Source organism: Psittacula echo, assembly GCF_963264785.1.
Source record: "Psittacula echo genome assembly, chromosome: 2".
NCBI lineage: Eukaryota > Metazoa > Chordata > Aves > Psittaciformes > Psittacidae > Psittacula > Psittacula echo.
In genome coordinates this window covers 67,209,208-67,233,465 of record NC_137737.1, presented here as the reverse complement: position 1 = coordinate 67,233,465, position 24,258 = coordinate 67,209,208, and the positions used below count along the sequence as shown (strand labels likewise).

At 43.0% G+C, this 24,258-nt stretch overlaps 1 protein-coding gene across 7 annotated transcripts in view; it reads left to right on the top strand.

Moving 5' to 3' along the window:
- Positions 1 to 24,258, top strand: part of ATXN1 (ataxin 1) — a 228,320-nt gene that overhangs the window by 23,021 nt on the left and 181,041 nt on the right. For 4 of the 7 annotated variants that reach the window (XM_080611986.1, XM_080611980.1, XM_080611981.1 and 1 more), the window contains exon 3: positions 8,005 to 8,103. The exons of 2 other annotated variants lie outside the window; for them this stretch is intronic. The gene's annotated coding sequence lies outside the window, so the exon portion shown is untranslated. Of the gene's footprint in view, positions 1 to 8,004; positions 8,104 to 17,674; positions 17,750 to 24,258 lie in introns of those variants that run through there. One more of the 7 variants, XM_080611985.1, reaches the window with a different exon arrangement.

Sequence of the window (24,258 nt, the reverse complement as noted above, 5' to 3'; positions counted from 1 at the left end):
GCTCTTTGCGTGTGGCCATCCAGCCAGTTCTTTATCCACCGAGTGGTCCACCCATCAAATTGATGTCTCTCCAATTTAGAGACAAGGAACAGGAATATTTCTGTTCTGTCACTCTGTGTAATGCAGGGTTGTTGTGGATGCTACCCTACTGTTGATAAATGTCTTGATAGCTTTTGGCAATTATGTTGTAATGTAGATGATTTGGTAAGTCACTTAGCTGCTGATAGTGCTGATAGGTGTATTGCTTTCCAAAATTCCTTATCACAGAGTATGTAGAGCACATTTTTGGCATTATACTGCCAGCATGGGTTGTGCCAGTTTGATTCTAGCTGTTTAGCTATGTGCAAGCTAGTTAAAGGAGTTTTCTTTCTTTGGGGGACAGGAAGGAAGGAAAAGTTTGTCAGCCTCCATTCTGAAAGTGTTTTGGTAGTTATGACTTCTTTTTCCCCTCAAAAATGTATCTTGTACTTTCAGGCTCTCTTATTTTCAGATGTGATTAATGGTAACTTCTGTCTTTAGAATGCAAATGCAATTTTAACGTACTTTTGCACTGTGTAATACTCCTCTCTGCACAAACTGCTTACCAGACAAATTAAAAAGATAGGTATTTATTCAAACACCAACCAAACAAAACTAAGTGAGTTTACCTTCTGAAATATTTATGCACTCATGGTTGTAGGTGATGCAACATATTTATGTCAAAGTGGCACCATTCTGCTTTGCCAAGCGTAGGCAGCTTCCTTTAGCTGTGTGTTACCCACTGTAGGTAGGAGGAGAAATTGTGCAGGTCGATAGAACTGTTGAAATGCCTTTGTGTCTCAGCAGCGGTAACCTACGCAGAAACAACCCCTTTGAGGTACCTTTCGCAGGGGAATGTTGGAGAATCCCAGATCCCTGGCAGTCACCAGCATTCCTGTCCAAAGGGTGAAGTAACAGCACTTTCTAGAAACCTTTCCTGCTGCTGTGCATACACAAACCCGGTATGTGCATACACAAATGCACTGATGACAGTGACATTTTAGCTTGCTCAGGTTGTTGAATTTTCACTAAGGAGACCTGGACAAGATAGTGACACATGGAGATCTTGCTCTCCAAGGCAGTGCTGTTTGTTAGGTGATTCACAGCATGTACAGAATGGATGGAGAATGTCCTGGAAGCACTCCAGTTTGTTACTGTATTGAAGTCATTTTGCCCAGGCACAAATGCTGATGATTTGGGGAGCCTGTAGAGCTACAAAGAATGGAAGGTGAATCTCCCCCACCTTAGGTTAGGTTGTAACTACTAAATGACCTTTTATTTTGTGACCAGCTATTCACCTGACTATCCAGACCTATGTTCTAAATAAAACCCAAGGAAATAAAATCCTCAGGTCGCTTTGGCCTGTTACAAGAAGAGTTGCTGCTGGATTTTATAGATCTATTTTACTGTCTGTTCCTAATGGCAAGATTTAGAAAAGCATCTTGATTTTGAACTGCTGCAAAATATAGCCCAAACTGGGAGTAATCATACCGAAACAGATTACTTTTTTTACGTACTATACTTCCTCTATTTTTTTTTTTTCAACTGTTTCCCAAAGTATCAGCTACATCTACTATCAGTGGTAGGATAATAGGTTAAATGAATCTTTTTTTTTCTTTCCTTTTTTTTTTTAATGATCTATAGCTGTATAGCTGCTCTTACGCACACAAAAGTAAATTGTTAAGATAAAATTAATCTGATACAGTTCCTGAACCTGCTCCCTTGATGTTAGTGCAAATTAATGGTGGGATTAGGATCAGACCTTTAAAGAATAAGAATAATAAAACCCCCCTCATCTGCAACAGTAGTATCTTAGAGCTGACCAAGTTAAAAATGTGAATGAAAAATTGTGACATATGACTAATTCTCAGCTAATTTTCATGGTGAGTGGAATAATCTTCCATGGAGCTGTGAGTGGCCAACATGTTATTGTACATCAGGGCCCTATTAATAATAGTTTATTTACAGAGCATATGGTAACTGCTCTGAAGCATGCCATATACAACATGCTTTTATCTTTCTATTATTGTTTAAAACTACAGTCTAATGTGTCACTGGGGATATATGTAGTCTTGGAAAAACTGTTTGCGCTGTGGTATTTGCTAGCAATGTGGTATGTGGCCAGGATGTACACTAGGTATTCAAATTACATGTGCTGCAGAATTTGTGAATTTGCATTTTTAAATAGTTGTCATTTCTGGAAATACCCCGAGGTGTAACTGTCCACAGCTTCCCTCCACTAAATAATTATATATATTTGCTTTCAAAGCTGAATCACTAGGCAGGTGGGGAGTTGGTTTCTGAGATAGTGATTTTAAACCTTACAGTCAGGACTGTGACCCAGAAAATTGGGGAGTTTTTTTAACATTATTGCTGTGCTGTTCATTAATATGTGTGGAGTACCAAAGCCTGTAACTGAATACCCTGCTTCCCCGAGGGCAGTTCTTGCCCTGCCTCTTAGAAAAATCAAGAGGCAGCTTGGAATAGGTGCATGCAAGACCAGAGAGCCTTGTGTAAGTTCAATCCGGAGATGTTTCAGCTGGCATCACTTGGCCAAGGCAAAATAAGTTGCTTATGCCTCCAGTCACAGGGTGCCTAATTACATGTGAGCCCTTGGGAGTGGGGATTCAAATGCTGGGAGAGTAGACTGACATCTGCCCTTCCCGGGGTGGGGGGAACATTTCAGAGATGGGCGGTGAGTTACGGGAGTGCTAGGGGCCTTTAACCTGAAACTCTGAAAGCTGGGACTTTTGCCTGCCTGTGTGCTGTTGAGGCAAACAGATTCTCATTTTTCCTGTCTGCCCCTGCCTGCCTTTTGCTGTGGTGTTTCGGTAAGGCTGATTTGTAGTCACTGGATTTTTGTGTGATGAAGAGAAATGCATTCGTTATATCTATGCCTTACCCCTGTAGGTATCCCACGAGCCTTTAACTAAGTCCGTTGCATTTTAGGCATTTGACTTTACCAGGGGTGTCTCCTGCCCCCTCTCCTCTCCACCCTACAGCAAGCTGCATGGTAGAGAGATGCTGGTGGCACAGCCTGATGAGCCTTTCCTGAAGCCCCTGAGGTCAGGGAGGCCCCTGGCTAGCTTCTGGCTTGAACCCCAGCACCCATGTCTCCCTGAGCACCATTGGGTGGATGCTCAGGGCTGGCTACTTCCCCTATCCTGCATGCCTTCCTGAAGACCAGCCCCACAGTGTTCCCTGGAGCAGTGGCATGCGGACGTGTGGCAAGGTGCTCCCTTCTTGCCAGACCATGATGTGTCAGTGCTCCTGGAGCAGCAGCTGCTCCTCAGAGTTTTCCTGCTTTTTCCATGCTGCTGCAGGGTCAGGCTTATCCTGAGAGCAGGTGCCTGACGCTGATGGTGCAGCTGGCACATAGGTTAAAGGGATGAGGCATATGGGGGCTCCCTGCGAACCTGCACACCTGCACGGCTTCAGGGTACCCAGAAAATATTAAGGCAATTTAATTGCTAAGCCTGGAGGTTTTTAAAATACACTCCAAATGCTGCATAATGTCTATAACCCCAATTTTTCTGTCCTTCAGGAGCGTTGCCCATTTGGGGTAGCTGGATACAACATGATAATAATGGATACAACAGTGTTGCGCCATGCACGCCTAACTGCAGGGAAAATGCAACTTGCAGTCTTCCCTGAAGGTTGCATACTGCCAAGTGTGGCTGGTTAACATTGGTTAATTGGTTTGCAGTGTAAGGGTGGTTTTTAGTTTGTACTCTGTGGTGGCAATAGTGACCAGAGGCTGTGGTCTGTGAACCGGCTGACTGAGAGCCTGCCTCTGAAGAGCTGTGACTCAGGAAAGCAAGCTCGCTGTCAGCTGGCACCCCACTGCTCTGTGGAGGGCTTTGCTTTTAGGGAGCTCGCAAATGGGAAAAGATTGAAAGCCTGCTCTGTCTTTCCAGAGGTGAAGTGAGATCATAAAGTTATCATTTTGGTGGCTTGATGTTTTTGTGGAGTATTAATTGTATTTTTTCATTTTCACGTCGTTTTCTTGCTTCTTTCCTGGCCACCTTTGTCTTTCTCTTTGAATATATATGCAGTTTTTTGATATCCAAAATTCTTTATTGATCTAATCAAGTGTGGAAGTGGGATGACTTTGAAAACACTGCAGGGTAGCTTAGTGAATTCATTTTAAATTAGTGTTAAACATGCAACATCTTTGAAGTTCCCAAGCATTCTGTGAGCAGTGTTGTAGTTATGGCTGTTTTCAGAGAACTTGAGAGTTTGCAGGAAAAATCATCCTGGGGGGGTAAATATTTTCTGCTTGTTTTCACTACAAAAGGGAATAAGCTGTTATTGTCAGTGTTTGTGGGAACACAACTGCCCATCCATTCGTGAGACCTTGTGGTATATGATAAATGCTCCCATGGTCATTTTTGAGATACTGAAGCATGGAAGTGAAACCCTGTCATTTCATTATGTAGCTGTATGCAAATAATCCTTTTTTCTCCACCCCCCCTCTTTTTTTTTTGGTGCTATTTCTGACAATTTTTTAGAAATTTCACGGCACCCCTGGTAGATTGGCCCAAACCAAGAGAAAACAGTCCTGAAAGTTCAGCCTGGCTCATACCAGAGTGTGCTGCCTCACTTGCTTTGTTGCAAATTCACATCAGCCCACTGGCATGATAATGTGGAACAAGCTGTGGAGTCATCTGTAACTTTGCTTAATCTTGAGCAGTCAGGCTGGCAAGTGAGTGGAAAATGCTCTCAACAGGAGGTTTGATGCTTAGGAAAGTCTGAGATGGAGCACAGATTTGTGCCGCATATAGAAGTAAATTCTTGCTTGGATGGGGATGGCCTTGCTTCTGTCTCATTCCAATTGGTGCTGTTGTGCAGGGTGACAGAAGAGGAGCAGCAGGTCTTGCCCAATTCCAGTCTGTGCTCTCCTGGTGCTTTGGGGGGCCTTGCCCATGCATGGTGACAGGGATGTCCTCAGTGAGGTGTTTGCTCAGGCAGTGTTCTTCATGCTAGGACGGCTAGGAATCAGGGAGCCTTGCTGGAGTTCAAGTGAACTGTATAATTAGCATTATTTTAGCTTCCAGTTGGTTCTAATAGTACCAGGAGGCTGTTTCTACTTTGCATAACTTACTAGAGAAGGTATTTTTACTTTCCTACATGTATGCCTTATACAGAAGAACATGTGGTTCTTTTTGTCAGGCAACAGCATGAACTCTGTTTTCCAGTGTCATGACCAGCAAGTGTGAAATCTGCATCAAAATGCTTTTCCCAAGAGTCTTTTAGGCTGGCTAGGGAGAAGTACTGCTGTGTGTTCTGGATGCTCATACCTGAGCTCAGGGCAGATGCCTGCTCTGGTCCCCACTGGTGTTGAGGGACTTTTTCCTTCTAGTTTATTAGTGTTTGAACTGAGGGAGTGATCTGAGAAATCTTCCAGTGTGAAGGATGTGAGGTAGGAATGGATGAGAGGAAGCCTAAGTGATATGAGGGAAGCAGTAGGCTAGAAGGAAGGTCCAATAAAATCAAATAACAAAACACACCCATAAAACTGCAGGACCACAAGTTTGAAAGATTAGCTTTATGTTTACATGCTTGGCACAGCCTTAATTTCTAATTTGTCTTCCTTCCTTCAGGCATCCTCCTGCCAGAGAGGCGGTCTGTGTGCCTGCTGTCTGCAGCTGGAGAGTCCCTGGTCTAGTCATGCCAGTGGTGGCAGAGGGCCATAGCCAAGGGAGATAACAGTCTTCCCCATAGCAGTCATTGCCCTTGGGTGGGTGTGCTTGGCTGGCTTTCCAGATCATAGGTTTCAGGCAGTAGGGCATTAGAAATATTATAGGCCATTAAATATATTCTTGGAGCATTTGGTTGCACTAAACACAGCTTTTAATAGGGTTCAGATTTGAGATTTTTGGGACAGAGAGGGTTTGGACATAAACTCTGTTAATTTGCTTTTGAAAAAGGAAGTTCTTTCATGCTTCGAAGGAAAAAAGACTATGCAGACAGAACTGCAAGTCTCTTCCTTAAATCAAAGTTTTCTGCCTGAAATGGGAACAATTCAGCAGAACAGTTTAAGTAAACATGGCCATAACTGCTTATCTGAGACACTGGCATCCTCTCTTCTTACTGTGTTTTTTTGTGGTATCCTGGCATCACTCACTCAGTGATGTGTTTGTTCTCACAGAACCTCCTTCACAGGCGTATACTTTTACATCCAGTATTTGAGGCTTCATCTGAACAGCTCATTCCTGGAGCGTATGTTTTCTACACCTATGTAGATGAGATTTTTGAATTGCTGTCTGAAAGGTCTTTCCCTCTCCAGCCCCCACTTTCTTTCTACCTCTGTCGTGGCTTCTACATTTATTGTGGGTGAAAAAACAGGCAACTGTTCCTGAGTCATCTCAAGTTAGTGTTCAGCAGAGAACAGGATAAAATCTAGGCCAGAGATGGCAAGTGACTGGTGGTGTCCAATTGTAGCCTATGTGCGTAGTATGTGTGTGTAATATAAATTCTGGGAGACTTGCTGAAAATCACGTATGTATGTGAGAGGGCAGGGAGTTAGGTACTGTGCTCTAAAGCTCGTGTGTGAGCATGGGATCATTTTCTTCTACTAGGTAGAAAAAATGCACCATGCTGTGAGAATGGCTTATTGATCCCTGACAGTCCAGCTTGGGTGGGTTTTGCCTGTGTGTGTTAAAATACTGTAGGCTCACGCTAGGTCTCTTACCCAGGGAGCACTGCCACATGTAAGTAACTTTTGTGCACTTAAGTTCTTCCAATGTACCATATTAAAACTTCATTATTCAAAATAATCTTTAATATTTTGCTTTTGTGACCAGCTTCTAAAAGACCAATTTGTTTTAATTTGTACATAAACAACAACAAAAACATTTTAGTTACAGAATGTAGGATAGTAATTCATTTGATAGGTCTAGTAAATAAAACACTCCCGTATTTGGTAGAGTAATTCTGCATATTCTGTAGCATATTCTTTAAAGTTATGGAAGAATAAGAAATGAGAAGTGAGAGAAGCTTTTTTTTTTAATAGGAATTAAGATGTATCCATTTATGAGGTTCTAGTGTATGTTCTTCCTCTTTTTGGCTACGTTATAAGGAATAAAATCGATTAATAACAAAAAAGAGAGAGAAAAGGAATACTGTGCCCCTCTGTTTGCCAGCTCCATCATGCTTCAGGCAGCAATGCATCAGGACTTGGGAAGTGATCTCAGCCTTACTTTTAGTTATATTTTTAAAAAAGGCTTGTCTTGGTGAAATAATCTCCAAAATTATAAAGGTAGTACATATGCAGGTGTAAGTATCTTGCACTGCTGATGCCAGTCTAGTACATAAAGAGCTTCACAACTGTTTGAATTTGCTCTTCTTTCATAATGGGCTGTAACTTGTTTACTAATGCTTGAAAGCATGTACACATCAAATAAATCTCTGGTATTTGGGCCATAGTGTACCAGCATTAGGCAAAAGGAAGATTAGCCACACTCTATATTAAGCTATGATCCACTTTACTCTTGATTCCTAGCTATACTAAAACAACCAAACCATCAAAGAACAAAATTAGAGGAAGGATTCCTCAGACAATAGATTTATTTCCGTGTTTATTTGCATTATTGTTAAGAAAAGGGCAATCAGAAGAGCAAATCTCTTTGGGGCTCAGGGCATTATGAATTAGTCATAAGATATGAAGTGAGCTTTTGGGTGTGGAAAACTAGCAACAGATGCAAATGCTAAATAGCTGCATCATATGGTGTTGCTGCAACAGCTGAGAGACAATATGCACACTTTGAGTGCTGGTGCTGTTGATAGATGGTCTTTAGCAAGCATTGGAACTAGATGATCTTAAGGTCCTTTCTAACCCTGTTCTATGATTCTGTGATTCTATTGTGTTGGTGAATCTGACACAGAATGAATTTGCAACAGTGACTCAAAAGACTTTCCTAACATGAAGCATCTTTATTGCATATCATTTTAGCTCTTTCCTGTTTTTACTCTGCTCTCTTTCAGTGAAAAGGTCAAGAAAAGCAGTAGCTCAGTGGCTGAATTTTTCAGAAGTGCTTTACAGCGGGGAAAGTGGGGAAACCTCTTAAAGTGGTGTCTTACTCAGTAAGTTAAGCCTTTTGTTCCTCAGTTAATTTATTTTCCCTATTTTTTTGTTGATTCTTATGTATCATATTAATTAAAGTGACTTTTAAGGTATTTCTAGGCAGGTGCAGAACTCCACTTCAGCTTTTCCCCTCCCCTAGAGTTAGCCTTTGCTGTATGAAACCTGTCAGCCCACCTTGCTAGACATGGTAACGTTGAGTCAACTCTGTAGTTCTGTAACATGACTGCTCATCTGCAGTGAATGTGGTTGGTTTTTGTATTGGGGTTTGGAGGATTACAGTGTGCCTCTTTCCTCTTCACTTTCTCTGCACATGTGTGTGCATGAACCTACACACTTGAATAACACTCTCCCTTTGTCATTGCACTCTGAAAGCCACCAGCTGCATTAGCTGAGATTTTCACAGCTCAGAACATGAGCTTTGTAAGCAGTAAGCTAGGTATACTTAATACTGCTATCATGCTAAGGAATTAAAAAAGAGAGAAATATATACTTTACAGTAAAAGACAGAAATGAAGGCACACAGGAAGATTTTCTTGATGTAGCTAGAGTTTCAGCTAGTGCTGGTGCCTTACTATTGATTCAGATTGAATGTCAGGGCCTTAGAAAGTTAAGTGCTGAATATTCAAATGTAATTTATAGCATTAAATGAGGACGGCTTATAAGTTTAACTAGCCTTAAGGGTGCAAAGTATTTCCAGCTGAGGCCAAAAGGACTTTCAGCTGGTCAGCAGTTCTTGTGATTGGGCCTGATCCTACTTACTGTACTTTTCTTGCACACCTAGTATTGCTGCATTTTTCACAGGTATGAATTTCTTTGCTCACATCTTTTCATGCCTCATTTGCTAACTCTTCTGTTCTGCAAAACTGGCAGGATGACAGCAAGCAACTCCCTCATCCTTTTGTGTTAGGACTAATCCTCAGGGTTCTTTCTGATGTGTCTCCAGAAATACATATTCAGCTTAGGCTGAATGCTGATTTGATTTGTAGTATTAAAATGTGGACAGTGCAGATCACTTTCTGAATATTTTCTGTCTCTTAAAAAGAAACTGTTGTAGAGGTGTACATGAACAGTTCCAGAATTTTAAGCTCTCTGTCACATAAAAATTGTTTTTAAAATACATCCCCACTTTAGCACGTGCCTAAGTACTTTGCTAAATCTCTACATTTGGCTTCATTTAGCATAGTTGGAGCTTTGCAAGTAACAATTAGCTGACCAGTCATTTAACAAGTTATGGTACTTTAGTGCTCAGAATTGAGTTACTCTGCTTTGGTGTGACAGACGGATTTTTTTTTTTTTATTTCAGATTGTATAGCTTGTTTTTACTTCAGTCTTCTTTTACTTGCGGTATGATTTAATTGAAATTTAGTTGCAATGATTGATAGTTGCTTTATTTGATACCTGTTTGTAAGCATTAATTTGTTACTTTTTCAGCATACTGATATTTGCCAAAAAGGATGATACTATTTCTTTTGTCAATGAAAATGAGGCTATAAATGACTGTAATTTGGGATATGTTTCTGGTATGAGTAAATAGTATTCCCTTGGTGAGTTTTCTGCTATGGAAAACTGGGTTATTGTATTTTAGAAAAGACCTGTATTCCTCTAAAGAGGAGTGGCATTGTGCAACTCCTGGAAACTATAAGAAGAATCTGAATGTATGTGTATTTGTATTCAAAGTATGCCTCAGCATCTGCCATGTTGTTCCTCCTGGTTCACGCAAGCGACTGGAAACGGTTGGCTGCAGGTTCTGTTCCTGATTTTTGTTATTTTTCTTTACCCCAGTACTGTAGGTCATGAGATGAATGATTGAACTCTGTGCACCTCAGTGCAGTCACTGACGGGGTTCTTTCCAGAGCTACCCTGTGCCTGCCACTGGTGCGGCTCTGTTAGGTCCTGAGCTGGTGATACCCACGGGCACCGAAGATGAAAATAAGTCACACGAATGTGCCACTTTGCATTTTACTGACAAGTACAAAAGGATTTAGCAAAATTACAACTCAAGAGTAAGCTGTGGGAGGAGGGAGATACAATGTATTCTTTCCTGCTAAAATGACAGTGTTAACATTCTTGGCAGCATCACGGAGCTCCACAGTAACTTCCGCTTTACACTTGAAAAATGCACCAAATAGCATATACTGTTTAATTCTGGGTTGCGTTAAACAACATAAATCAGTTGCCTCAGAGAAGCACATCTGCATTGCAAGAGTAAACCCTCCTGGGAAGCAAGCGCATCTTCCGCAGAAGTTGGAGTGAGGCGTGGCCAGGGCATTGCTATTTTGGCAAGCAAAGGGAGCCAATGTTGGAAAGTTGCCTCACCTTTCACTTTCCATGGAACTTACCCTTTCTCCCTGTTTCAGGCAACAGCCACTGCCACTTGCTTCTCCTGGTGCTGGTGTGGGCCTAGGGATGCTTTCTGTGTTGATTAAAGCATGAATATGGGTTTTGAGAGCCATGAAGATGTCTTTGCTGTCTGGCTGGCTTGTTTGTGATCCCTGAGCAGGATAGGCTATTAAGCAGCAATAATGCCATTATTAAGTAAGGAATGCAATTCCAAAATCATCTGGAAGAACTAAGAAAATGTTTTGATTTTTATTAAAAAAACCTAACCCAACCAACCAAACCAAACCAAGCCAAACCCACACCTCTGTGAGAGTATCTTCTTTAACTCATAGGTCAGCAGTAGTTGATGACAGGTGCAAAATTCCTGTCATTTTTATACTGTGTTTCATTTGGCTTCTTCCAAGCCTCTTGCTTGCTGGAAGCAAAGTCAGGCTCTTGCTGTCTCAGTTCAGCTGAAGTTCTTCTGTCAGCCTAAAGCGTGGTTACTAACCCTCATATTCCTCTTGTCAGCATGCATTATCTTTTTATGGCAGTGTTTAGCAAAGACTCTTCAACAGCACCCGTGACAATGTAATTGGACCTCTCTGTCTGATAGAAATTACTCCCTCTTTAATAGGGGGCTCTGGATGCTTTCTTTGAAGCAGGCTGGGTGTCTGGTCAGCCAGTCTGAAATGTTGGTGCACAGAATTTCACCTGGCACTATAAGTAGTTATTCATGATTTGCTGTTAAACTGCAAGACTGGAGTGAGTGAGATTCCCCAGGGGTCTGTCCTGGCTTTGGTAATACTCACTGTTTTCATTATTGAAATGATTGATGGAGCAGAGATAGCAGTTATTAAATTTACATAGGATAAGAAGCATGGAGGGGCTGCAAGCTCCTTGGAGAGCAGGCTTAAAGTTTAGACCTGCCCTGGCTAAGTGGAGGGGTGGTTTGGCTTAAAAAATACCAGGATACAAACTTAGAAGCAGCGTACAGGGATAGAAATACCCAGTTGCATGACACGGATGGAGAATGGCTGACTCAATAGTGGTCCTACAGAAAGTTTGTGAGCTGGAATTGGGCTGTGCTGGGGGCAATTTGGACTGGTTTAATTGAATAGGGTGTTCAAAACCACAGCTGGGTCCCAGACCATCAGTGAAAACCAGCCTGCAGAATGTCCTGCTCTCCAGTCCCCTGGGAGCTGGGCTGCCAGTGTTCTGCTGAGTGGGCAGCTCATCCTTCCCTTCCCTTGCTTGCTTCCACTCCAACCCTGGAAATGGCAGCCCTGCAGCTCCATCATGAGCGCCTGCAGGGAGGAGCCCCAGCTCATCCAGGCCTCATCCACAGTATCACACAGTATCACAGTATGCTAGAGATTGGAAGGGACCTCAAAAGATCATCTAGTCCAATCTCCCAGCCGGAGCAGGAGCACCTAGATGAGGTTACATAGGAATGTGTCCAGGTGGGTTTTGAATGTCTCCAGAGAAGGAGACTCCACAACCCCCCTGGGCAGCCATGTGTGCAGGACAGTGCATGTGAAGGGGATCATAGACCTGAGACTGTGAGTGTCATACAGTTGTACAAGGAACAAGGTTTACCCATCCCTGCCCCTCAAAAAAGCACTGTTTTGGGGTGTGTAAGGAAAAGGCACGAAATAACCCATCCACTCCACTCAGTACTGGAAATGGCTCAACATCTAGTTTGGGGCACAACATAGTCAAGAGCCAGTTGGATGGCATCCAGGGAGAAGACAGTGAAAATGATCAAAGATTTGGAAAGCATGACCTGGGAAAGAAGATAAAAGAAATGGAATTGTTTAGTCTACAGGCAAGAAGGCCAGTAACAGACGTGATAGAAGTGTTCAAGTATGTGGAAGGTTCCTACAGGGAGAAAGGGAATAAATTGTACTGCACAACTGCAGGGGTTAGGATGAGAAGAAATGCACTTAATTTGGAGGTGGCTAAGCTTAAGTAAACACTTAAGAAAACTTTCAAGTGATAAGGGTATTTTGATGCTGCAGTTATTTGCCTTTGAGAAAGCCGTGGAAGCATCGTCACTGGAGGGGGGTTTTTATAAAACAGACAAAACTCCTCCAGGAATATTTTGGGCGCTGCTTCGGGGAAGGAGGTGGAACACATGCTTCTGAAGGTCATTTCCCAGGAAATAATGAAGATTATTACTTTTTGTGATCCTGTGGACTTAGGTAATCTCAAATAACCCAACAAATAACTCCAAAGATAGTGGCAATTTGTTATTGCAGCATATCACTGGTAAATAGACAGCTGATTTATGCACAAAAGAGCGGTGACATTATCCTTCTGCTCTCTGTTCTAGTTTGGTTTTTTTTTTTGGTTTTTTTTTTAAAGAAACAATCTGAGTAAGCTAATTTTACTGGAACATTTCAAAAGGCTGTTCCTGTAAATATGTTACTCTATCCAGAAATAGAGGAAATAATGTTGGTTGGCTGTGCTTATTGAAATATTGTGCAAACACAATCAGTACTCGCTAATACATAGTGTGGCCGTAGTAAAGCCAGCAGTACTCCATGAGGCAGGGGAGTTTTACAGTAGAGCTGTAAAAGAGAGATGATGTATTTTCGACCTAAATGTTCGTGCACTTACGTGCCTTTTTTAGGTAGAGTCAGGGAAAAGGCTGAGAAGAACTAGGCTTTAATTACCTCACTGCTATCTATATACATGAGTTATTCTTCTACATTTTCTCGTTCCATTAAGTGCATGAGATAGCAATTAAAGAACAAACCTCAAGCTTGTCCGTTGCTTCTTTAAGCCAGAAAGCACTTTGGCAGCTCCTGCAGCCACCATCGTTGTATCTCTCCATGTGTTTGCCGTTTAGCGTGTGGGAGCAGCAGCACGGAGGGAAAGGGGAGGTTCTTCCCCATAGCGTAACCTCCTGACTTGAGAAATGGCTTGCGGTATCCCCATGAGCACTTTCCCCCTCCTTTTGCTCTTGTGGAGGATCACCTCCATGACTTTGCAAGTTTCTGCAGGTGCCCTGAAGCCTTCTAACTCAGTTGCTGCTACAGAACAAAAAAGTATTTAACATTTTGAAACGCAGCTTCCCCTGTCCCCCTTGCTGGGCAGGGCAGGGAAGAGCAGGTCTGTGCTGCTACAGTCTGGGAACAGCCTAGGTGGTGGAGGTTCTGCAGGACACATGTAGGAGACATTCATGAGTTGGTGGGGCCAGGAAGTTAGCGTCTGGTGAGAGCAGCCAGGCTCCTTGTCTCCTAGCGCAGCTCTAGGCTTGAAAGCACTGAGCGGTGTTTTGTCACTGTCATCCTGGGGCTAGGAGCACTGGCGGAGAATGGTGCAGAGTCACCATCTGCCCAGCACGGATCTAGCAAGGCTTATCATAATCTTGGCAGGATCCACGCTAACTCCGAGCAGTCAGACATCACCACGTGTTCATGTCCCCGGCCATGCAGTGCTGTGCTTATGCCAAGAAACCTGCTGCTGAGCCAGTCCTCGTGCTTCTGCATCTGGGAGAACTGCCCCGAGCACTCAAGAGTTGCTGGCCGATACCTCTTTGCAAAAGCTTCCTCCTTCTAGTTTGCTGCTATGCAGGTCGGTGTGCTGATCGAGTGTGATAACAGAATGAGGGCATGTATTCACTCATGCATATATGTGCATGTATTTTAGCCTGTTGCCTTTCTTAAATGTGAAACGCTGGTGAGCATTTGTGCCTGTCCTTGTGTATCTGCCATGCGTCAGCAAACTAACATTCTTCTTCATGATCTTGAGTGTCCCATCTCATGAGAAATGAATCAGCACTGCTGCTTCTGTGGAGGGTTCTTCAGGGGGACTTAAATTGCTGCTTTCAATTGTGATTAAAATCCGCAAGCAGGAAAACCTTATTGGAATAAGGTTTCTTCTAAAATTTGTTTTGATTTTACTCTTTTTAGTTATGGTCCTTAAAGAAGGGAATGATTTCAGTACTTGAAATTATGTATTTTTTTTAAACTTAGTCTGTGTTATATTTCTACTGATGTTCCACCAGCAATCTGGTGCAAGATAGATTTCTGTGGGCCTGTAGTTGTTCTGTGTTTTCTCTTCACTATTTACTAGATTATATTTTTGCATGTGACTTTTATCAGGCTACATTCACATGAAAATTAACATTCAACAAAAATGCACTAAAAGAGATTTTGAAACATTTCTGTCACGTAACTAAATGCTTCCTTAAAATAGGAGCTGGGAAATGGGAGGAAACAGAAGGAAAACCAAAACCAAAACAAAACCCCCTTGTTTTGCATTAAAATTAAGCCATTTTTAAAAGGAACAGTTAATTGTAGCTATTAAGTCAATTTTTTTTTGTCATGGTATCTTAGAGTTTTGCAGATCATAGATCCTGAACTCTTGCACATCACTTCTGTTAAGAAATTATTTTAACTCCTATTTTCTTACTTTTACAACTTCCAGTTCCTTTCTGATGTTTATAAGTATTCAACTCAACCTGCTAAATGCACTGAAATTATGAAGTTACCCTATCTATCCTGGCAGAAGAAACTGCTACTGCAAGCTTCTCAGTCAGTCCTGGTCTAAGAAGTGTAGTCAGTAACTGCTGTTAGTTCCAAGGTTGGATTTGTCTTTGAGACTTCAGAAACAAACATGTCCTGCTCTAAATATGACTTAAAAAGCCCAACCTGACTTCAAATGTTTTTGATAGGTTCAGTATTTAAATGTAATATGGATCATCACAACTTAGTTTAAAGTTATGTCTTAATTTACACACATACATGCATGAGAGAGGTCACTTATATATTAATCGGCATGTGGGAGGTGGTGACCTCGCTCCACTGTGCCCAGAGGGAGAGAAGAGGGTTGCATAGCAGACTGGGGAGAGGAACAGAGCTTGAGGCTTTGCTGTTGTGTTCCTAGTCACGTTCTTGGATCTTGCAAAAGTGGCTCTGTCTTTCAAATTCATCCAGTTGTAAATGAGGAAGTGAGACTGAGCACTGTTGAGAGATTTTAGGAATGAAGTTAGCAATTTTATTTTCTGCTGTGCTACATAATCTCTCTGAGGAAAAGGCAGCAATGGCTGTTGGTCCCATGGGGGCAGCAAGCTCAAGGCACATATGGATCAAGTGTGATAACACTGATCACTTGTGGAGTCTGATGCTTTTCTTCTCCGGGAGCTTTGCAAACAGGAGCTGAAAGTAAAGCTATGAGATAAATTTTCTGTACCTAGTGCATGTTATGAAGGCCAGTTCTTGGAAACTGGGGATTTAATTAAAGATGTGGTGCTGACATAAATCTTGAGAGATGTACACAGGCAAAGGATCAGGTGATTCTCCCACTTTTATTTCTCTTAGCCATGACTTCTTTTGCTGTGCACACTTGCTGTCATTGTCTCTGGTCAGAGTTCACACGGGAAGAAGTTACTGCTCCTAGCACCTACTGTGCTGGTTAACACTTAACCAATGTGAGGTCTGCGCTCTATTGCTTACATCTTTACCTTCTGCTCTCCTAGCCTGACATCCATCCTCAACCACCTTTGATGCAGGGTGTCACCCTTGCCTAGCTGTATCTTACATCTTGGGTTAGATGGATGCGTGCATCTGATGGCTTCCTCAGAAAGCAGATGTGCAGAAGTGTGTATATTGCCAGAGGGCTGTGGCCAAGAGATGTAGAGACCTTTTTGCAGAACTATCAGTGATGGTTTGTCACCATTTAGCTGCCTCTGTGGTGAGGGCCCAAGAGCCCTGTGGTGGGAGTTACGTGGGTGCAGCACGTTTCTGTGCTGAGGACAAAGGAGTCCTCACTGAGGGTGCTTCTGAGTTCTGATCAATTTGTCGCTAATTGGGTTAGTTGACACTTTGTGTCTATGTGCAAATTGTGCTGTGCATTTCAGGGATCGATTGCAGAACATATAGAAGCACTTGCATCGTGAGCTCAAAGAAAATCAAAGAGCCCACGGAGTGTGAAACTCAGCATTAAAATGGGTATAAGGGTGTTTCTGCATGGCCAGACCCTTCAAGGGGAAATAGAAGAAGATCAGACTCTGAAAAAAAAAACTTGTGCATCAACTTCCATGAATCCTGTGCATTTTAAACTTTTTGTTTGTTTTTTAAACAGATTGCGAGTGGAAGCTGTAATCAGGAGTACACTTGTTTATAGAGCTACAAGGTCAGCACAGTGATTTGTGGTTGCAGACTGATTCACTACTGCTGCAGCCAGCGGATGGTGGGCAGGATTGGGTGGATTTCAGGAGTACCAGAGACACTAACTTGCAGGCAGTTAAGAGAGACCTTCTGCAAATGAGTGAAGAGAGCAGTTCCTCTGCAGGCAGGCCAGAAAATGGAAGTAGCAGCTAGCAAAGCCTCTAGACAAGATTAAAACTGACAGGAAATGAAAAGTTAACTTCACTGTTTCTCTTACGGGCTGACCGCCCTCCCCTTTTACTAATGCTTACAATGTCTGTAGGAGAGCAGTTCCTCCACCTACTTCTTGGAAGGCTCATGCTCAGGTTAGAAAAGTCCGTGACCAAAGCGCAGAGCAAAGCTCTGCTGTCAGTGAGCCTGCATGAGCCTTGGCTCTCAGTCCAGCTTTATTTTAGACATGCAGTTACTGTCATTATCTCCATAAAGCTGCATTTGAAAGCAAGGATGTGTGTAAAGAAGGAAAGTATGGCTCTTTCCTGTCTCTCTCTCTGTGTGCCTGTTGATCTGCTGCTGTGCAGAGTGCGTTAGGCTCAGCAACTGCTCTTCCTTGGCATACCTGCCAACTTTTGAAATCTATAAATAAGGATGTTTGGAGCAAGGGGAATAGACACACCTTCTAACTCCATTGAAATACTTGGACACAACATGCTTATTTTGGCAGGACAGACTGGGAAAAGTGAAATATATATATATATATATTGCTGGAATATAGGGACTATCTCTCCCAAATAAAACAGCTGGCATGTATATGTGGCTAAAGCAGATTTGCTCTAGATTTATGCTTGTCATGCTATGAGCCGCACTAAAAGAAAATGAAACAAGTCATCTTTCATCCCCCTCAAATGCAGACCTTTGCCAAAGTTTGTTTCTTAGAAATTGGATGAACCTGATGAAGCAAGATCTTGTGTCTAAAAATAGAGCATTTTACTTATACCTTCTCAGGCAGAGTATAATTTTACCTCAGCCAAGAAATGAGATGAAAGGTGATTTGAGCTTTGCCTTATGTCTTTGTTCTCTTTGAGCTTGTGACAGAGGGCCCTCGTCTTTCCTGATTAGGTTCGAAAGTGCAGTGAGTAGGGATCCTGACAGCGAAGAACCACCATTGCAGGTCATTTTATGTGGTCAGAGCAGCAGCTGCTTTTCACAGGTAATGTGGCCTTGTGTATGACTGTATGGTTTGTGCTATCCAAGAACGTGGTGCTTTGTCTCTTGAGGCTAAATGTTCTGCTTTCACAGCAAAACGGGGTTTGGAATCCTCAATTAAAAGATGGAGCTGTAAACTGGTGTTTTGCAAGGCCACCTGAGCTGCAAGTATGCTGGAGTATAGCTCCACAAATAGCCCTAGCTGATCTTTCGGCTTCTAGAGATGCTTATGAGCTGTGTGGCCACGGCTGCCTCCTGGCTCCGTGAGGCAGAAAGAGGCTGGGGGGGCCTGCAGGGCTGCAGTCTCCTGCCCTTGGCACCTACCAGGAAGGCAGAGTCTGACTAGCAGGAACAGAAAAGCTGGCTGTCGGCCCGGTTGAATGCCATGATCCCAGGGACAGCTTCCTTCCCCCTTCTTTTCCTCTCCACCCCGCTGACTGAGTGATTCCGAGAGTGGTATCCCAGAGCACTCGCCAGGGTGTGTGCGTACGGCAGTGGGGTTGCTGTTGCTTTGCTTTTCAGTGGTTTTTTGCATGTGGATCTCTCCGCACCTGTTTGCCTGCTGCTTTTCTGACTGTGTGCAGCATTCTTTGATTCACGATATCGCAAGCTTATGAGCCAGCACGAGCTTGGCACGACCACTTCATTAGAGCAAAGGATGACTGTGTCCTGTAGGGCTGTTTTAGTAAAGACATGTCCCATCTGCTGCTTCTTATCACTCTTTATATCTGTGTTGCTGACTCATGCAGTGTGGTGTGCTCAGCTCTCCAGTGCACTCACATTACACTTTGAGTTACCTTTACTATGACTCACGCTTGTTTTTTCACTTGGCAGGTGTCAAGCCAAAAACAACCCAGTCTTGTCCCTCTCTCATGTGTTCTGTCCTAGCCTACCCTTTACCTCCACGTCTTGTCTTCCTGTCATAATCTTGTCCTTCTCCTTCCAACCCTAATGATTCTGTGATTCCTCGAGTAAACCATCTGTAACTAAGTTTTAGGCTGTGTAATTGAATCCTTATAGCATCTGTGCACCTAAGGCTACTGAGATTGCCAGGCTTGCCCTAAAATACATTACTTGTTTCTTCTGTTAAAAAAAAAATAAAATTTGTTAATGTTTTGGTATGAGATTTTGCACTGGGACATGTGCATCTTTCATATGTAGGTATGCAGTATATGCACACAGATCCAAAGCCTCTTCAAATTTGCCTGCGTATTGGGCTAATGAGACCACAGCTTCAGACAGCTTGTGCTGAGGATTTCCTTGCTTGCTCTTGGCCTGTAATTCCAGAATCAGCTCCTAGACCAAGGTGTTCATCCTGTGTGCCAGTTGGTAACACACTACACCAAGTTGAAATCTCCACTTGAAGTGCTAGTGTATTATTTCCAGGTTGAAGAGAAGGACTGAGTTGTGCCACTGAAGCTTAGTATTTCCTTGCTTCAGGTGAAGGGAATTTCCCAAGTGATCTTTTTGCAGACAGATTTGTGTCCCTTTAGCCCTTTTCAGCACTGAGATCCATAAATCCTTTTTCACAGGTACATGCTTCACTGAGGTCAGATGATTGGCAAAGATTGCTGTAGAGTTAAACTGATGCTGAGTTCTGTATCTTACTGTCCTGAGCCCTTGGTCACATCAAACTTCTGTTAAAACTGGCCATCTGCTTAAAATGTGTTTGCCTTGAATAAACCTTTTGGAATTGGGCTTGTATACTGTTGTTGTGGTAACTACTTTGATATCATAGAATGTAGCCTAGAAATGAAGGACAGAAATTCTAAGAAAAAGTTTTAAAAGAGGAAGGTGGGATAATGCCAGATTTTTTCATTTAAGAAAGAAAAAGTTTTCCTCACATTCTTCTTGCAGAACATATTTAGATTGCTGTGTCAATTTTCTTTTTTAGGAGCAAAATTATGCTTTTTTCATTGGGGCACACAAATGATGAGAACACACAACTGTCTCTTCTAGATGTGTGTAGAAAACACTTTTCAGTGCTAGATGTGTAACATTTTTTTTTAGACCAAGCTGCTTAAAGCTTTTCCAAAGGTTAAGTGCATGATAGATTTATCTGCGCCCTTGAAGCAGCACCACTTGATCAAGCAGACTCTCCAGTTCTCTCTCAGCTCTCTGAGATGGAGAAAAGTCTTTTCTCTGCCTGATCTGCAGTTGGCTGGAGACTTGGTAGCTCCTTCCCATGGAAGGCACCAGGCCATGTTCAAGCATTTCCCTTGTGGTGTGTGTTCCTTGGATAGATCGGGCCCTTCACTGCTAGCAGCTTGACCTGAAAATATCAGGGAGGCACATGGCTAAGTGCAGAAGCTTCATCCTTCCAAGCTTGTGGGACTGGCTAGCCTTTGGCTTTGGTCTCTGGACAGGTATGTTATGTTCTCTCCCATTCCCATCTCGCCTTCCTGTTTCCCTGGAAAACTTCATGGCGCTATGAATTTGCTATTGCTGGGTGTCGGTGGTGGTGTGCTGCCAAGCCTTGTTAGTCCCTGGTGTAAATAAATGGGGCTGATCGTGATCATAAGCAAAATATTACATTGTTTCTGAGAATCATGGAATCATAGAATAGTTAGGGTTGGAAAGGACCTTAAGATCATCTAGTTCCAACCCCCCTGCCATGGGCAGGGACACCTCACATTAAACCATGCCACCCAAGGCCTCATCCAACCTGGCCTTGAACACCACTAGGAATGGAGCATTCACAACCTCCCTGGGCAACCCATTCCAGTGCCTCACCACCCTTACAGTAAAGAATTTCTTTCTTATATCCAATCTAAACTTCTCCTGTTTAAGTTTGAACCCATTACCCCTTGCCCTGTCACTACATCTTGTTTTCTTGTAAGCCTAAACTAATACACTCCATAACTCCAATCCACAAATATATGGCCCTCCTGCCCAATGCGAAGCATTTGAATGGAAAACAAGGGTTGCTTGTTCAAGTCGTAGAATAGAATAGTTAGGGTTGGAAAGGACCTTAAGATCATCTAGTTCCAACCCCCCTGCCATGGGCAGGGACACCTCACACTAAACCATGTCACCCAAGGCCTCATCCAACCTGGCCTTGAACACTGCCAGGGATGGAGCATTCACAACCTCCCTGGGCAACCCATTCCAGTACCTCACCACCCTCTCAGTAAAGAATTTCTTCCTTATATCCAATCTAAACTTCTCCTGTTTAAGTTTGAACCCGTTACCCCTTGCCCTGTCACTACATCTTGTTTTCTTGTAAGCCTAAACTAATACACTCCATAACTCCAATCCACAAATATATGGTCCTCCTGCCCAATGCGAAGCATTTGAATGGGAAACAAGGGTTGCTTGTTCAAGTCCTTGACCCTTAGATGTTGTGCCTTTGTGAGAACATGCCCATGGATGATACATATGAATGGTGCTGTCCCTGACTTGCTGCACATGGCACTGAGGTATCTCATGGGCACGCAATGTGGTGCAAAGGATATCAGTGCTTATCAGTGGAGGTCCGTGTGCCTCACAGTCATGTGCAACGACTGCGTCCTTGGAAGATGGTGGCATGTGGAGACTTCTCTATTTTCTGGTTTCACTCGGGATGTGAGGGAGGAAGCGGCTGGTGCCATTCCCTCCTGCCGGTCACTGCTGGGAGGCTCTCGCCTTGGCAAGAGCAAAGTAGTGCACCTCCTGCCTCAGGACACTGGGCGAGATCGGCACAGGCTTAGGTTTACTCCGTGGTTCGTTTTACCCATATGCAAAATAGGTGTGTAATGATACCTGCCTTTGTTGTGGAATTGAGGCTTAATTAATTAATTAATTGATGTTCACTAAATGCCTGAGATCCAAGAATCACTGTGTATGCCCCAGAGCAGCAGCAACACTTTGAGGCTGGAGAACCAGCTCTCCTTGCTTGATGAGGTTTCCCAAAAGGAGAGGCTCCAGCCCCTCCCTCCCCAGCTCCTCTCCCATTTTTTTTTGGATGGAGCAGTGCCATGCTGCACATTAATTGTATGGCTTGCTCCCTCTGACTTCTGCCTAAATAAATAAATAAATAAGTAAACTGATGTACTTAATGCAGTCAGCACGTAGGGCACTTGCCAAAGAATTTCACTAAGCAGGAGAGCTGGGTTGCCAAATGTCATGTCTTTTATATAAAGCATTCTTCAGGAAGCAAAGTTGCACAGGGGAAAAAAAAATAAAGGGAAAAAATGTTATAAAAACTCTCACTGCAGTAAGAAACATTTTCTTCCCCCACAGGGAGAATGTCTGGGCCATGGCATGGTGGGATCAAGGGAGTCTATTTTTATTTCATCTTAAAGGCCCCTCTCTCATTTCTTTCCTGCACTCCCCCTCTCAAAGGGGAACTTTCTACTGTGCTGGCTTGGAGAACTCAGTTTAGATTAGCATTCAAAAGCAGGGTTGTGGGATGGTCATCTTATATGTGAAAATATTTGCCAGTGGATTTTGGGTGGAGAGAAAGCTGTTTAAACAGTGTTATGCCAGAATGTTTGTTAGTTTGATATAATTAATGATTGAGGAAAGCCAATAGAGATTTGTTAATTTTACTTTTTGTGGGGAGCGTCGGTGAGGCAACAAAACTTTTGCACTGGAAAATAAGACCGTATGCTGCAAATGTACATGCATGTGGGTTTGTTGGGAGCTTATAGGTACAGTTTATATGTTTAGGTATGTCCACATTTAGGTGTGCACTGTGTCACCTCTGTGAGTCTGAGCTGCAGTGGTTCAGCCCCGGCCCTCCTCTGACAGGTGGAGTTTGCTGCGGGATCTGCTGTCTTCAGAGAGGCTGGCTATAGAACCCTGCTTGAACTGCATCCCACAACGTGCTGTGGGCTTGCAGGAGCTGAAGCAGAGGTGCCCTGGGGTGTGCCTGCCCCCGCTGTGTTTCCCCAGGGCCAAATGATGCTGGAGGGTGCATGGGTGCCAGTCGGGGGCAGGCTGGAGCGGGCATTTGATGGTCAGCATTGTAGCCCGTGGGCTGTAGGCTGGGCATGGGTGCCTGGGTGGCTGGGCTGAGCAGCTATCAGGGTTTTACTTGGTTTCAGGGCCCTGCAGGGGTACTCAACAGCATCTGGCTGCTGCTGCTGAGCTCACCCAGCTGCTTTTTGGTAAAGCCGTGGGAGGATGAGTTTTGGAAATCACTCTTGTGTAGACTCATAGAGTTGCTTCTGTTTATCCATGTACTCCCAGTTCCTATCTCGGGGCGGTTCTTGAAGTTCCAGAGGCCAGAATTTTTTCCTCTAAATTAAAGCTTTGTTTTGGCAGCGTATTGTCTGTAAGTGTCTGCGCTCCCTACAGTGCTCTCAGTGCTGCGCACTAACCAGTTGACTTTTTAAGCCTGGTGTGGGCTTGCAGTGCAAACTGATTGATTAAATTGGTATCAATAACAGAGAATAGGAGCTATAGTGAAGTTTACAAAACAGCATTCAAATAGCTTTTCAGGACCTTACCCCTCTATAATGTTTTAGCTCACGAGAGTACTTAATCTAATAGCATAAGATGATATCATTTAGGCAGTAGGGCAGCCTCGCAACTAGGTCCTCCCATGCTATAGCTGCAACTTGACTGAATGCAAATTTAAACTATATATAGTACCATTTCTATCTGTATCCGTCACAATTAGTTTGAACTTCCATCAGGGTTACTACATGGCACTGCAGAATAATTAACACAGTATGCATTAGCAGTATGTTCATTTGTCCTATATTTTGTCAGAAGCAAATCAGCATCAATAGTTGGATGGGCAGCAAGAGCTTCTGCTTTTGGATTCTTAATGCCTGTATTGCAACTCATTAGCCATGACTCTTTTTAAGTTAGTAGAATTAATAATTTAAAAATGTTATGAAAACGGACTTTCTTCCTTCAACTTCCTTTTTCCAGGGGGGAAAATAGAATTCTGTGGTGAAAAACCCACATCACTGGGTATAGTGTTGGTGGGGAAGTCCTTGCCACACAGTTTGTTGTGACAAGTGCTGGCATTTCTTCCAAGTTGTGGTGTGTCAGGCATAGGGACTCATTAATCATACTTTTTCCTCCTTCTTGTAGTTACACAGTCTTGAGGTCCTGCTCCTCTCCTTGGGTTACAAGCACTGAAATTTTCGCTGCTGCTGCTGGTGAGAGTCCTCACCCACGTCTTGTGTTGTGTGCTGAGCTAATGAGCAAGGAAGGAAAACCAATTAACAGGCTGGTGCTCAGACTTCGGTGTACATGGTATCTTTAAATTTAGAGTGCAAGTGTTGTAATGTAATTCCCGGATCAGAGGAAGGAGTTCTGAACATTGATTTCTAGTATGTGTTTGTATGACTAGTGCAATGAGATTGTGAATCAATCTGCTGTGTATTATATAAGCATCATTTTAGATTAATTTCTGAATTAATAAGTCGCGTAGTCTTTGGAATATATAAAAGTGAAAATGATATTTGCACAAAGAAAGAGAACATTATAGCATGATAGGTAACCCTTCCATTTATACATAAGCACAGATAATTATACATAAGCACAGATATAATAAGCACAGATGGTGTAGTAATG